This window comes from Salvelinus sp. IW2-2015, unplaced genomic scaffold (assembly GCF_002910315.2).
Source record: "Salvelinus sp. IW2-2015 unplaced genomic scaffold, ASM291031v2 Un_scaffold2759, whole genome shotgun sequence".
NCBI classification, from domain to species: Eukaryota; Metazoa; Chordata; class Actinopteri; order Salmoniformes; family Salmonidae; genus Salvelinus; species Salvelinus sp. IW2-2015.
The window spans coordinates 89,652-100,416 of record NW_019944062.1 but is presented as its reverse complement, the minus strand read 5'-3'; positions in this window follow the sequence as shown (position 1 = coordinate 100,416).

Genomic DNA, 10,765 nt, shown 5'->3' with positions numbered 1-10,765 from the left:
TAGTATTTAATTGTAATTAGAATAACATTCCTAATGCACCTGCATAAGCTTTCTCAAGCATGGTTATATATACAGTTGAAATCAGACGTTTACATACACTTAAGTTGGAGTCATTAAAACTCGTTTTTCAACACTCCACAAATTTCTTGTTAACAAACGATAGTTTTGGCAAGTCGGTTAGGACATTTCTTACTTTGTGCATGACACAAGTAATTTTTCCAACAATTGTTTAACAGACAGATTATTTCACTTATTTATTTACTGTATCCAATTCCAGTGGGTCAGAAAAGTTTACATACACTAAGTTGACTGTGCCTTTAAACAGCTTGGAAAATTCCAAGAAAAATTGTGTCATGGCTTTAGAATCTTCTGATAGGCCTAATTGACATCATTTGAGTCAATGGAAGGTGTACCTATGGATGTATTTCAAGGGCCTACATTCAAACTCAGTGCCTTTTTGCTTGACATCATGGGAAATCAAATGAAATTAGCCAAGACCTCAGAAAAAAAATTGTAGACCTCCACAAGTCTGGTTCATTCTTGGGAGAAATTTCCAAACACCTGAAGGACCACGTTCATCTCTGTACAACACATAGTACGCAAGTATAAACACCAAGGAACACACAGCCGTTATACCCGCTCAGGAAGGAGACGCGTTCTGTCTCCTAGAGATGAACGTACTTTGGTGCGAAAATTGCAAATCAATCCCAGAACAACAGCAAAGGAACTTGTGGAAGATGCTGGAGGAAACAGATACAAAAGTATCTATATCCACAGTAAAACGAGTCCTATATCGACAATAACCTGAAAGGCCGCTCAGCAGGAAGAAGCCACTGCTCCAAAACGCCATAAAAAAGCCCAGACTACGGTTTGCAACTGCACATGGGGACAAAGATCGTACTTTTTGAGAAATGTCTCTGGTCTGATTAAACAAAAATAGAACTGTTTGGCCATAATGACCATCGTTATGTTTGGAGGAAAAAGAGGGAGGCTTGCAAGCCGAAGAACCCACCATCCAACGTGAAGCACGGGGGGCAGCATCATGTTGTGGGGGTGCTTTGCTGCAGGAGGGACTGGTGCACTTCACAAAAATAGATGACATCATGAGGGAGGATAATTATGTGGATATATTGAAGCAACATCTCAAGACATCAGTCAGGAAGTTAAAGCTTGGTCACAAATGGGTCTTCCAAATGGACAATGACCCCAAGCATACTTCCAAAGTTGTAGCAAAATGGCTTAAGGACAACAAAGTCAAGGTATTAGAGTGGCCATCAAACAAAGCCTGACCTCAATACCTATAGAAAAATGTGAGGCAGAACTGAAAAGCGTGTGCGCAAGGAGACCTACAAACCTGACTCAGTTACACACCAGCTCTGTCAGGAGGAATGGGCCAAAATTCACCCACATTTATTGTGGGAAGCTTGTGCAAGGCTACCCGAAAACGTTTGACCCAAGTTAAACAATTTAAAGGCAATGCTACTAAATACTAATTGAGTGTATGTAAAGTCTGACCCACTAGGAATGTATGATAGAAATAAAAGCTGAAAATAAATCACTCTCTCTACTATTACTCTGACATTTCACATTCTTAAAATAAAGTGGTGATCCTACTGACTAAAACATGATTTTTATAGATTAAATTAGAATGTGAAAACTGAGTTTAAATGTACTTTGGCTCAGAGTTACGTAAACTTCAGCGATTCAACTGCCTAATGCTGGACTCTTGAATACAGCTCCGAATTGGAAGTTCACCATGTCTTGAGAAACTCGCAGATAATTGTGATATATAAATAACTCAGGTTCTAGTTATAGTCACAATACATGCAAGTTATGACTCGGTGTATACAATATGTAGATTCAAGGATTCGACTTAAACTGAGTTATCTGTATCTAGATCTGTATTGCCCTTGAGAAGCAAGGTTCTACTATACACTGACATTTGCTTACTTGGCTGACGTCAGTCTGGGGCTTACGCGCTGACCCAGTGAAAAACAACAATTATACATTCCGCAATATTCGGCTGTAAACTGACAACTGATATATATATTTTTAAACGTTCGACTGGTACCCGCGCCAGTAGTTTGGCTCCTTCCGGTGTGCACTGGCGGCTATGTCGTGGATGGAGAGGCGCAGGTTTTGGTACGAGCTGTCTTTAAACAGCAGGACGTGGGGCTCATCAGTCAGACGACCCACCTAGCTGTCTCTCCATCTGGCATCACCTCCGTAGAGAGACCAAAGAGAGAGAGAGAGAGAGAGAGACAGAGACAGAGAGAGAGAGAGAGAGGAGAGAGAGAGAGAAGAGAGAAGACGAGAGAGGAGAGAGAGAGAGGACTGAGGATGACGAGAGAGAGAGAGAGAGAGAGATGAGAAGAAGAGAGAGAGAGAGATGAGGAGAGGAGGAGAGAGAGAACACACACACACGACATACATAGAAGAGAGAGAGACCAAGAGAGAGACACAGATCAGAAGGAGGACGGGAGCACACACACACTCATGGGGTGCTGACTTAGTCTGAGAGGGAGGGGGTGAAAAAGCTCAGTAGGGACAGTTCTACACAGTTTCTTAACAGGGGAAATCATTTTTCAAGTTTTATTATAATAAATTAATATTGAAAGTGTTTATGTATAGATTACAGCAATCTACTCCCGTTCCTGAAAATCCCACCCACAATAATGATTGACAGGATCTGAACACTACCACCCTGTGACCACAAACATCCGCTCCCTCCCTGCAATCCCACCCACAGTGATCGATTGACAGGCAAACTGTTACGATGTGGCAGGAAAAGCAGCGACAATGAGGAATGAAATCGAAAAATGGGAGGACTTAATATTGTTTACGCCAATAGGATTTTGCATTTGGAATGGTGTTCTTTAGTAGGTTAAGAAAAAGCATCTGTTAAATTAACATTAAACGTTTTCATTCTTCTTTTTTTTTTTTTTGTGTCAAAGAAATCCCAGTAATGTTAGCCATTACACGTTAAACTTTTGATTGGATTTATCTTCTAGGCACCTGTTTTTCTCTGGTAAGTGTTATTGGGTAAGTGTTATCTGGTATGTTATCTGGTAGGTGTTATCTGGTAGTGTTTCTGGTAGTGGTTTCTGGTAGTGTTTCTTGGGTAAAGTTCTAAGAGCTTTGCAACATCTGGATTGTAAAAGTATTTGCCCATTATTAATTTCAGATTTTCAAGCAGATCTAAACTCTACTGTTTTGACCACTCAGGACATTCACTGTCTTCTTGAGTAAGCATCTCCAGTGTATATTGGCCTTGTCGTTTTAGGTTATTGGGTCCTGCTGAAAGTGAATTCATCTCCTCTCATGTCTGATGGAAGCAGACTGAACCATTCCGTTTCTTATATATCCTGGAGAAACTCCCAGTCCTTTGACACTTTACAAGCATACTAACATATGCGCCACCCACTATGCTTTGAACATATGAAGGCAGTTACTCGGTGATTGTTGTTGTGTTGGATTTGGCCCAAACATAAGGCTTGCATTTAGGCTAAAAAGTTGTTTTCTTTCTTTCTCGTTTGGTTGCATACCTGTTTCTTTGTGATTCTTCTTTTCACATGTCATTTAGGGTCTTAATAGTGGAGTCATTTGACAATGTGTTGCTCATCCTCGTTTTCTCCTCATCACAGACATTGACTCTGGGGGCTTTTTAAAACTCAACTATGGACTCATGGTGATCCAGAGCTGTTTCCTTCTCTCCTGCAGTCAGTTCAGAAGGACGACTGCTCTTTGATGTGTCTGGGTGGTTACATACATAATCGCAGCATAATTATTAACTTGACCATCGCTTAAAGAGATATCAATGTTTCATTTGTTTTGGTGTACCCATCACTATCACTGGCCTTCTTTATGAGGCTTTTGAAAAGCTCCTGGTCTTTGTAGTTGAATCTGAGTTTCGAAATTCACCATTGAACTGAGGGACGCTTATAGTATGTTGTATATATGGGGCAGGGAAGGGGTTAGTCATTCACATATTTGATGAGGGACTTATAGATGTTTGTATATATGGGGGACAGAGGAAGGGGTTTAGTTCATTCACATACTTGACGTGGAGGGACCTTAAATAGATGTTGTATATATGGGGGACAGGAGGAAGGGGTTAGTCATTCAACTACTTTGATGAGGGACCTTAATAGAGTGTTGTATATATGGGGGACAGAGGAAGGGGTTAAGTTCATTCACTACTTGACTGAGGGCCCTTATAGATGTTTGTACTATATGGGGACAGAGGAAGGGGTTTAGTCATTCATTTATTGCTTGAGGAACCTTATGATGTTGCTATATATGGGGGACAGAGGAGGGGTTAGTCTTCATATCTGACTGAGGGACTTATAGATGCTTGTATTATGGGGACAGCATGGAAGGGGTTAGTCATCACTCTTGACTGAGGGACCTTATAGATGTTGTATATATGGGGGGACGAGGAAGGGGTTAGTCATTCACTTACTTGACTGGTGACTTAGTCCATTAAAATCATGTCAACCCCTATTATTTTCACACCGACTGAGTCCATGTAACTTATTTGTGTTTGGTTAAAGGCCACATTTTACTCTGAACTCATTTGGGTTTCCTTTTACAAAGGGGCCTGAATACTTCTGTTTAACGACCATGTTTCAGTTATTACATTTGTTTAATTTGTAAACATTTGTATCTTTTTTTTCTCCTCTTATTTTGGCGTTTTTGTCTTAGCTCATGACAAAATTATTATGTATATATTTTTTTTGAATCGCAACTTTTGTAATACAAAATGTGAAAAGAAATTCAAGGGTGTAGACATTCTATTGGACTGTAATCATAAATTGCGACACTGAATCTGCAAAAGAAGAATAACATGTAGCTCTGGGAATTGGGTCACATTTGAACAGTTTGGGGGCTATAGTAGGTAATATGGGTACCTTTGAAAAGTTTGGGCTATAGCAGGTAATATGGGCCATATTTGAACCGTTTGGGCTATAGCAGGTATATGGTCCATTTTGAACAGTTTTTGGGCTATAGCAGGTATGGGCCATATTTGAAGCAGTTTGGGCTTGCAGGTAATATGGGCCATATTTGAACAGTTTGGGCTATAGCAGGTATATGGGCCATATTTGACAGTTTGGGCTATAGCAGGTAATATGGGGCCATATTTGAACAGTTTGGGTATAGCAGGTAATATGGCCCTATTTTGAAACAGTTTTGGGCTATAGCAGGTAATATGGGGCCATATTTGAACAGTTTGGGCTATAGCAGGTAATATGGGCCATATTTGAACAGTTTCAGCTATAGAGGGTAATATGGGCCATATTTGCCACAGTTTGGGGCTAATAGTCAGGTAATATGGGCCATATTTGAACAGTTTGGGCTATAGCAGGGGTCTCCGAACCTTTTCTTTATAAAGGCTAGTCTCATAACAGCCTGTACTGTTTGTGTTATTTGTGAGGCCAGATTTTTTTTTATTTTAAAAAAATATATTTAACTAGGCAAGTCAGTTAAGAACAATTCTTAATTGTAATGACGGCCTAGGAACCAGTGGGGTTACTGCCTTGATTCAGAGGGCAGAACGCAGATTCGTACCTTGTCAGTTTCGGGGAATCGATCTTGCAACCTTTCAGTTACTGGCCCAACGCTCACCACTTGGTTATGCCACATGTTTATGATATGAACACATAACACAATTGCATTGTCATGTAACTGGTTTTAGTCTTAAACCACACATAAAAATAAATGTCTAACTTGAGAGTTTACCAAATTTTAGGATAAAGTGAGAGAAAATAAAGGGTTTACCTTTGAACAGGACTAGGCTACTACATTATCAATAATTGTTTAAATTGGTCATTCTGTTTAATGTGACGCTTTTGAACAGCAGCCCAGTGTGTAGTCTATCCTAATTGATCGACACAGTCGTGGAAGAAGCAGAATTAATCGCGTGAAAACAGAAGAATAACAGAAGTGGTAGTCTCCAGCAAGCAACTATTACCGTGTTCCGCTTTTCCTCCAACGTTAATTTTTTTTGGGTGGGGAGCTATTATTTGAAGGCACCGGGGTCACCTGAAACATTTTAAATGAACTTGGTCTCCTAAGTACATATTACATATTTACTATGCGTACATATTACATATTTGATGCACAGAGGGCGGAAATTGCTTTTTGGTCCGATATTCTCACCAAACCAAGCAGGAGCTGTTTTTCGAGATTAAAAATAGTCCTGTGTTTTGTTTCTGCATGCAACACAGCTTGCGTTACATTTATAACTGGAGAGGAAGCTTCGAGAATAACGCATTTTGACAGCCCTTGAGAATACTCATTGACAGCCGCCCTGGAGAATACTCTTGACAGCCTTCGAGAATACTCATTGAAGCCCTTGGCGCAATACTCATTGACAGCGAGCTTCGAGATATCAATTGACAGCCCTTGAGAAATACTCATTTGACAGCCATTGAGAATCCTCAATTGACAGCCCTTCCGAGAATAACTCTTGACAGCCCCTTTGAGAATACTCATTGCGCCCTTGAAGAATATCATTGGACAGCCCCTTGGAATACTCATTGACAGCCTTGAGAATATCATTGACAGCCTTGGAATCTCATTGACAGGTTGAGAATACTTCATTGACCGGCCCTTGAGAATCTTATTGACAGCCCTTTGAGGAACTACTCATTGACCCAGCCCTTGAGAATACTCATATGACAGCCCTCGAGAAAATACTCATTGACAGCCTTCGAGATACTCATTGACACCCTTGAGAATAGCTCATTGACAGCCTTTCGAGATACATCATTGACAGCCATTGAGAATACTCATTGAAGCTTCGAGAATACTCATTGACGGCCGCCTTGAAATACTCATTGACGGCCTTGAGAAGTACTCATTGACAGCCCCTTGAGAATACTAATTGACAGCCATTGAAGATACTCATCTGACAGCCCTTGAGAATACTCATTGACAGCCCTCGAGAATACTCATCTGACGGCCCCTTGAGAATACTCATGACAGGCCCCTTGAGTAATACTGCATTGACAGCTTTCGAGAATACTTCATTGACGGCCCTTGAGCATATCATTGACAGCCCTTGAGAATACTCATTGACAGCTTTCGAGAATACTCATTTGACAGCCATTGAGAATATCTTGACAGCCCTTGAGAACTACTCATGTTTGACAGCCTTGGAGAATACTCATTGGACAGCGTTCGAGAATATCTTGACAGCCCTTGGAGAATACTCATTGGACGCCTTGAGAAACTCATTGGACAGCCCTTGGAGAATCTCATTGGACAGCGGTTCGAGAATACTCATTGACAGCCCTTGAGAATACTCATTGACAGCCCTTGGAATACTACCATAGAACAGGTCGAGAATATCATTGCAGCCTTTGCGAGAATATCATTGACAGCTTTGAGATATCATTGACCTTGAGAATACTCATTGACAGCGTTGAGAATACTCATTGACGATTCTGAGAATACTCATTGACAGCCCCCTTGGAATACTCATTGACAGCCCTTGAGAATTTCATTGACAGCCCTCGAGAATACTCCTTTTGACAGCTTTCGGGAATACTCAATTGAACAGCCCTTTGAGAATACTCATCTGAAGCATGCGAATACTCATTGGATCAGCCTTCGAGAATACTGCATGTGACGGCCCTGAGTAATAGCTCATTTGACGGCCCTTGAGAATACTCATTGACAGCCCCTTTGAGAATACTCATTGCAGCCCTTTTGAGAATACTATTGACGCCCTTGAGAATACTCATTGACAGCCCTCGAGAATACTCATTTGACGGCGCCTTGAGATATCATTGACAGCCCCTTAGAATACTCATTGGAAGCTTCGGAGAAGCCATTGAACGGCCCTTGCGAATCCATTGACAGCCTTGAGAATACTCCATTTTGAAGCTTCGAGATACTCTTGACAGCCGTCGAGAATACTCATTGAAGCCATTGAGAATACTCATTTGACAGCCCTCTAAAACGTACTTACGTGTCCGGTGTCATCAATCTAAGAAGCCTCTTAAGATACTACGCATTTGGTGACAAGGATGGGATGAAATCAAACATGTCACCACAGAGACAATGACACTGCAGCAGGTGCTTTCAAAGCATGAGTGTGTTTTCAAAGAAGAGCTCGGGACATTAAAAGGGGTCCAAGCTACCATTCATGTTGCTGCTGATGCTACTCCCAGATTCTATAGGCCAAGATCAGTTCCATATGCCATGAAGCCTAGAGTGGATGTGGAAATTGACAGACTCTTAGCAGAGGATATAATTATTCCTGTCAAGTTCTCTGAGTGGGCAGCACCAGTTGTTCCCATATTAAAACCAGATGGTTCAATCAGATTATGCGGTGACTACAAGCTGACTGTAAATAGAGTTTCCTCTCTGGAGCAGTACCGTATACCCAAAGTGGAGGATTTGCTTTCAACGTTAACAGGAGGGCAACAGTTCACAAAACTAGACATGAGTCACGCATATCAGCAAGTGCTAATGATTAAAGCTTCACAGAAGTACCTGACCATAAACACCCACAGGGGGATGTTTACCTATAAACGCTTACCTTTACCTTACCTTACCTTTCGGGGTGTCTTCTGCACCAGCTATCGTCCAAAGAACCGTGGAGGGGGTTCTGCAGGGGATACCCAAGGTAACGGTTTACCTCGACGACATTCTGGTCATTAGGAGTCACGAAGGAGGAGCATCTCAGAAACTTTTGAGAAGGATGGCGGAGGTCGGTCTCCAGCTGAAGAGGAGCAAGTGTACACTGTTAGCTGATGAAGTGCAGTACCTGGGTCACTAGGTGGATGCCAAGGGGTTACACACTGTCAAAGGGTTGTCTTACAAACGTTACAGAGCTGAAAGCCCTGCTAGGCTTACTGAACTATTACAATCGCTTCCTCCCGAACCTCTCTACCCTCTTAGCTCCTCTACATCAACCTATAAGGAAATGGTCAGAAAGACAGGAAGAAGCTTTTGCAAAGTCAAAGATGTTACTGTAATCAGCTGAAGTGCTAGTGCACTACTCAGCAGACAGAGATCTCATCTTATCGTGTGACGCCTCATCGAATGGTGTGGGCGCGGTGCTATACCACCGGATGGAGAATGGTGCAGAGAAACCTATCGGGTTCATGTCAAGAACGTTGTCGCCAGCGGAGCAAAAGTACTCCCAGCTGGACAAGGAAGGACTGGCTGTCATATTCGGAATACAGAGATTCCACTAGTACTTATATGGGAGAACATTCACTATTGTGACCGACCATAAGCCTCTGATCTCTCTGTGTCAGGTTCTCCCTAGGAGAGGTGGGTGTGGAGTCAGGCACAGGAGAGTGAGAATTGCAGGAAGGGTGTTTATTTACAAGTCCAATAAAGAACAGGCACAGGACCACAACAGCAGCCACAAAAAAAAACAGGAACGCAGTCCAGAAAAAACACCTGTTCAACAGAACAAACCAAAACGCAACCCAAACAAATGACAGATACACAAACAATCCCGCACAAAACCTAGAGGGTAGGGCGAGATTAAATACCCCACAATTAACCTAAACTCGACACAGGTGAACAACAAGACAGACAAAACCAAACGAAAAGGAAAAGGGATCGGTGGCAGCTAGTAGACCGGCGACAACGACCGCCGAGCGCCGCCCGAACAGGAAGAGGAAGTCGTGACATTCTGTTCCATGAACAAAAGCTCCAAGAGTTCAACGTTGRGCTGTGTGGCTCAGGGCCTACGAGTACAGAGCCATTTACAAGCCAGGTAGATACCATGGGACTGCTGATGCTCTGAGTAGGCTGTCCGTTCCACAAATCATCGCTCAGGTAGGAGAAAATGACCAAGTCTTGATGATCGATGTGTTGGATGATGCACCGGTGAACACGGCACAAATCAAGCAAACGGACTTCAAAGGATGTGACGTTATCACAAGTGCATGAATTTATCCTGAAAAGATGGCCTACAGTGACAGAGCCTCGGATCATGCCTTAGTACACTCACCGCTTGGCATTGAGTGTTCGAGATGGATGTGTTCTGTGGGGTTCAAGAGTAGTTGTCCCACCACAAGGGCTGGGGTATGCTACTGAAGTTGTTGCACCAGTCGCAGCCAGGTATGTCGAGAATGAAAGGCCTAGCGAGGTCATATGTCTGGGGGCCAAAGATGGACCAGGATGTGGAAAATGAGGTCAGCCTGTATGCAGCCTGGCCTCCTTAYTGGACTACATAGGGAATATGATGTACTTTGGGACACATTATCTCAGTGCTTGGTAACTAGTACATTTTAGTCACTTATCAGAATATTAAATGACACATGAGTGGTTAACGAGTCAAACCATGATTGGTTCTCAAAAGACTTTTGGACACCCTTCTTTTTTTTAAATGGTGTGGAGACACAAATAATGCCTGGATGAATAAAGAGGGTCCTTCGTCGGTCCCCTTTTCGGACAATGTTCAGGTTTTGGGGGAGTTTTTAATTGAATAGTTCTTGTGGTTTATCTCTCCATCCGTCATTTGAAATATTTCTAGATAGATGAGTTGGATGAGGAGAGAGGCAGGCTTGCACGACTTCTGCCTAAAAATATTGTGCCTTGCTTCAGAGCTTAGCGGATTCAGTATGCCGTGCCTTCAAGCAGGGGGGACTGTTGTCTGTGTGTCTGTGTGTGTCTGTGTGGTCTGTGTGTCTTGTTGTGTCTGTGTGACGTGTGTGTTGTGTGGTGTGTGTGTGTGTGTGTGTGTGTGTGTGTGTATGTGTGTGTGGTGTGTGTGACTGTCTGATCTCTCTCTTTT